This window comes from Nilaparvata lugens, chromosome 9, assembly GCF_014356525.2.
Source record: "Nilaparvata lugens isolate BPH chromosome 9, ASM1435652v1, whole genome shotgun sequence".
Classification (NCBI taxonomy): Eukaryota; Metazoa; Arthropoda; class Insecta; order Hemiptera; family Delphacidae; genus Nilaparvata; species Nilaparvata lugens.
The window spans coordinates 42,333,721-42,340,033 of record NC_052512.1 but is presented as its reverse complement, the minus strand read 5'-3'; positions in this window follow the sequence as shown (position 1 = coordinate 42,340,033).

Below are 6,313 nucleotides of genomic sequence, written 5' to 3'. Positions count from 1 at the left end.
ATATCACAGTCACAACATTATCAATACAGTGACCTTCATTCAGTGTGCCTGGTCTAGTGATTTCATTTTTGTAGAAATATGGATACCAAAACATTCAAACAAATTGCAAAGATCTCTATTAAAATTATCATTTACATTAAAGTTGACATTGAAATCAGCACATAATATTAAATTATAGTTACATTATAAATGGCACATAATATATCATTAAGACAGGATAGAGAGTTGTTAAAAAAACTAACATCATTATTATAGGGTCTGTACAATGACAAAACAATTATTTTTTCATTTGGAAGTTTAATTGCAACAGCTTCACAAATCATTTCTATAGAAAGTTCCTTTACTATGCTTAATTCTTCTAATTTCAATCCATTAATTAAAAAATTGCTTCTCCACTATGTGTGGAATTTTCCTTCCATAGAAGGACCCAGTTCATAGTCAGGTATTGTGAGACAGCTACAGTCATCGTTTGTTAATCAGTGTTCAGCAACAGTAATTATCCTAGCATTAGGCTATAGTTTATAAACATAATAAGAGGGAAATATATTCTTATTTGTTTGATATACCCTGGACATTCAAAGATATGGTGTTTAGAAAAGTTTCATTAGCTGTTTATTCATCATTAGTCCTAGGCCCAGGATTGGTATTGTTTGCATATCACTATCACATAACCTAGCTACATTTGGACTGTTGTATAATTAGAATTGGAACCGTTTTGGGCGTATAAGCCTGTGGTACTTTTCTGTAAGTTGAGTAATTCTCATTGATTGAATAATAAATAAATATCCATTCCTATCTTTAGACCTATTAAAGAGTTATTTATGAAAAATTGCATGGCTGAAGAGGAATGATTTTAGGACTAACTGACTTTTATGATCTAAATATTTATTTATACAATGAGAATTTCATTGCCAATGAGCTTCTTACCAATTCTATCCAGGTATTATTTATTGTATATATCCTAATAGATAAGATTCTTGTGCAGATTAGTTGAGCTTGTAAGTAGTGATAGAATGAAGGAATTACATTTACGATTTTATTTTTTGTTACATTTATTTATTTCCAATCACTCAATTACATACACTCTGTGAGTAGTGATGCGGTTTACTTTTAATTTCCTTTTTGATGTGTTTTATTCTTGATTTCGTTTCAAAATGTTAATAACCTTAAAGCATTACTAAATCTCATAAGGAAATAATTGTAAAAGAAGCAAGCTAAATAGTACAAGTAATTATAATAATTCAAGTACAAGTTATAATCTATAACTGACTTACCTTTCAAGTTGAATTCAAAATTTATCACTGCTTGAATAATCTTTTTTGGACATTTTGACACAATCACAACAACACAAAACACAATATCACTTTCACTCTGCACTGTCTGCAGACAACAGACAGCTGACAGACAAGGACTAGACAAGAATATTCCATTCACAACAGAAATGGCGCCAACTTCAATACATAACCTCAATCAAGTTCAGTCTGAATAAATGGCGCGAACACTCAGACCCACGGGAGTGAACTATAATACTCCATTACGCAAACGCCATCACATGATAGGTCTGTGGAGCTACTAAAGATGCTTGGACCATCTTACGCGAACGTACCAACATGAGTTGTAAAGATTTATGCAAAAGACCAACTTTGTGTTAAGGAATGAACCTATATATAATATATATATATATATATATATAATATATATATATATATATATATATATATATATGTTTATTTTTGTGTGTGGCGAAAAATAGCGTTCGCACCACGGGAAAAATCTCATTTTCTGCTCTAGGTGCGAAATATACTATTGTATGCTTAATTCTTCTAATTTCAATCCATTAATTAAAAAAATTGCTTCTCCACTATGTGTGGAATTTTCCTTCCATAGAAGGACCCAGTTCATAGTCAGGTATTGTGAGACAGCTACAGTCATCGTTTGTTAATCAGTGTTCAGCAACAGTAATTATCCTAGCATTAGGCTATAGTTTATAAACATAATAAGAGGGAAATATATTCTTATTTGTTTGATATACCCTGGACATTCAAAGATATGGTGTTTAGAAAAGTTTCATTAGCTGTTTATTCATCATTAGTCCTAGGCCCAGGATTGGTATTGTTTGCATATCACTATCACATAACCTAGCTACATTTGGACTGTTGTATAATTAGAATTGGAACCGTTTTGGGCGTATAAGCCTGTGGTACTTTTCTGTAAGTTGAGTAATTCTCATTGATTGAATAATAAATAAATATCCATTCCTCCTATCTTTAGACCTATTAAAGAGTTATTTATGAAAAATTGCATGGCTGAAGAGGAATGATTTTAGGACTAACTGACTTTTATGATCTAAATATTTATTTATACAATGAGAATTTCATTGCCAATGAGCTTCTTACCAATTCTATCCAGGTATTATTTATTGTATATATCCTAATAGATAAGATTCTTGTGCAGATTAGTTGAGCTTGTAAGTAGTGATAGAATGAAGGAATTACATTTACGATTTTATTTTTTGTTACATTTATTTATTTCCAATCACTCAATTACATACACTCTGTGAGTAGTGATGCGGTTTACTTTTAATTTCCTTTTTGATGTGTTTTATTCTTGATTTCGTTTCAAAATGTTAATAACCTTAAAGCATTACTAAATCTCATAAGGAAATAATTGTAAAAGAAGCAAGCTAAATAGTACAAGTAATTATAATAATTCAAGTACAAGTTATAATCTATAACTGACTTACCTTTCAAGTTGAATTCAAAATTTATCACTGCTTGAATAATCTTTTTTGGACATTTTGACACAATCACAACAACACAAAACACAATATCACTTTCACTCTGCACTGTCTGCAGACAACAGACAGCTGACAGACAAGGACTAGACAAGAATATTCCATTCACAACAGAAATGGCGCCAACTTCAATACATAACCTCAATCAAGTTCAGTCTGAATAAATGCGCGAACACTCAGACCCACGGGAGTGAACTATAATACTCCATTACGCAACGCCATCACATGATAGGTCTGTGGAGCTACTAAAGATGCTTGGACCATCTTACGCGAACGTACCACATGAGTTGTAAATTTATGCAAAAGACCAACTTTGTGTTAAGGAATGAACCTATATATATTAATATATATATATAATATATATATATATATATATATATATATATGTTTATTTTTGTGTGTGCGAAAAATAGCGTTCGCACCACGGGAAAAATCTCATTTTCTGCTCTAGGTGCGAAATATACTATTGTATGCTAAAATTATTATGAACTTCATATCAGTATATTATAAAAGTGTATGAAAATTTTTGTATGAAGTATAGTATATGCATAATACTCACATGTTCTCAGATATGGTGATCATATCAGAGTTGACGATGCATCGGTTGTTAAAGAATTCAGGTGTGCTAGATCTGATCCGGAAGTACGCCTCGATAGCTCGAATAGTTTTTGCTTCAATGTAGTAGCAACTGTGCAGGAATATCAGCAGAAGATCGTCTGAAAAACAAATACATAATTATTGAGTTAAAAATAACTAAATATATAACAGAGACACAAATAGAGAAAAATATACAAAACAAATATTTAACTGAGACACAAATGAACAAATATACATCACAAATATATAACAGAGACACATATAAACAAATTTACGAGACAGATAGATAACAGAGACACAAATAACCAAATATAATAATAATATATTTGATTTAATATTTCATTCCAATGTGTCCAAATAATCCTCAAATATGCTCTTAGACCTTGACACTTTAATTATTTGTTTTGTATATTCGTTTATCTGTGTTTCTTTTATATATATTTTGTTTTGTGTATTTGTTTATTCGTGTCTCTGTTGTAATATAATCTGTTATAATATTATAACAGAGACACGAATAAACAAATACACAAAACAAATATAGGCCTATATAGGAGCATATTTGAGGATTATTTGGAAACATTGGATTAAAAAAATTAGCATTTTGTACAACAGATAATTTCAGAAGAAGAAGAAGAAGAAGAAAAAGAGAAAGAAGAAGAAGAAGAAAAAAAAGAGAAAGAAGAAGAAGAAGAAGAAGAAGAAGAGGAAGAGGAAGAAGAAGAAGGAGGGGGAGGAGCAGGAGGAGAAGAGAAAAGAAGAAGAGTGAAAAGGAGAAGGAGATGGGAAGCAGGAAATGAAGTAAAAGGAGGAGGAGAAGAAGGGGAAGAAGAAGAAGAAGATTAAGAAAAAGAAGAAGGGGAAGAAGCAGGAGAAAAAGAAGAAGAAGAAGAAGAAGAAGAAGAAGAAGAAGAAGAAAAGACGAAGAGAGAAGAAGAAGAAGAAGAAGAAGAAGGAGAAGAAGAAGAAGAAAAGAAGAAGAAGAAGAAGAAGAAGAAGAAGAAGAAGAAGAAGGAGAAGAAAATGGGGAAGGTGGAGAAGACTGATGTAGAAGGAAAAGGCTGGATAGGAAGATGACGTGGAAGAAGAAGGAGAATAAGAGAATGAAGAAGAAGAAAGTGAAGGAAAAGAAGAATATTTAAAACTCAGATTTTAATAGAAAAAGGAAATAATCCAATACCAGAATAAGGAAATGCACCCATATTATACAGGTATATTTGCCTGAATATAATAATATTATTAAACAGGTATATTTATGTCATGATTATTATAATTAACGGTTTGACCTTGAATTATGTTGACGAAGAGTGACTCTGCTAGAGAGAGGTCCACGTTATAATGGCAGTGTTTGATTAGCAATGGTATTGCTATCCTTGTCTATCATTCAACAAAGCCGATAGCGCTATCTCTTTCTCGCTTTGCTCTGTTGCCAGATTGTCTTCTAACAATGTAGAATTGACCGAGCGAAGTAAGGTCTAAGATTCAAGTCGACGGTTTGGCATTTCTCTTAATGTTTAAATGTTTATATGTTGCGCATTTAAGCCGCGTTTACACCGGAGTTGGCAATAAAAAATTGCCAATTTCGATTGCAGACGCTAGTTGCCGATGGAAGTCTGCAACTTGTACTTGCAACCTGGGCACATAGTTTGTTTTTAGGTCTGCAACCTGCAACTTGCAACTAAACTTTACAGTATGTAGAAAATCAGACAGTATGTAGAATATCGAGTGCTGAAGGCAGCGTGTGTTATTTTATCAAAATGTAGAAAACCGAGAAGATACAGGGTTCGACCTTCATTGCAGGCAAGAGCAAAGTATAGCGGCAGCGATCTTTTAAATGATTTGAATCGAGATGATACAGATCCTTTGACGGGGGAATTGAGATGCGATGGCAGTGTAAAAAACTTTTTAAGAATGTCAAGTGACGATTTTGAAAGTTTAATTGTTGGTATTGGACACATAATTAGTAAACAGGATACTAACTACAGGAAAGAAATTCCAGTGCGAGAAAGATTGGCTATTACATTGCGCTTTTTGGCGAGTGGCGACTCTTATACTAGTCTCAGTTATTTGTTTAAAGTTTTCAAAAGTGCGATATCTATTTTAGTGCCAGAGGTTTGTGAGGCTGTTATAGGTTTCCTGAAGGATAACATACAGGTGAGCAAGAAGAAAATTACTAAATATTGTTATTTTTAGATACCTTTTATTTGTTTACGTTGTGCACTGAGTTAATAAATCTAGACAAAAGTTAATTGTTAATAAATCTAGTTAATAAATCTAGACAAAAAGTTGCAACCTGGTAGTGACTTGTTAATAAAATATGAACACAAAGTTAAGTTAATGTTCCAAAGTAACACAATTCATAAAATTAGAAATAAATGTATACATCAAAAAAACTCCAAATCAAACAAAGAAACTCTATAGCTTAAGAAATATAGGCTATAGCTTAGCTTGAGTAATGTATAGCGCTTACATTATAGCTAGCGACCACGTGGAGCCAACAGGCGGGAGGGGTAGCGGGGTAGTTGCAGACTCAAGTTGCAACTGAAGTTAGCGCTGCAACTCGCATTGCCAACCGGGGTTGGCAACCGCCTTTGATCTTTACCGACTCCGGTCGGAAAACCAAATTTCGATTGCCAACTCGCAAAATCGGTCTCCAACTACGGTTGGCAATGCGAGTTGCAGTTGTTTTAATGCGTGCAACTCAAAATTGCCGATAAATGTCGGCAATCATTGGTTGCCAACTCCGGTGTAAACGCGGCTTTACGGCGAAACGCGGTAATAGATTTTCATGAAATTTGACAGGTATGTTCCTTTTTCAATTGCGCGTCGACGTATATACAAGGTTTTTGGAAATTTTGCATTTCAAGGATAATATAAAATAAAAAAGGAGTCTCCTTCATACGCCAATATTAGAGTAAAAATCAG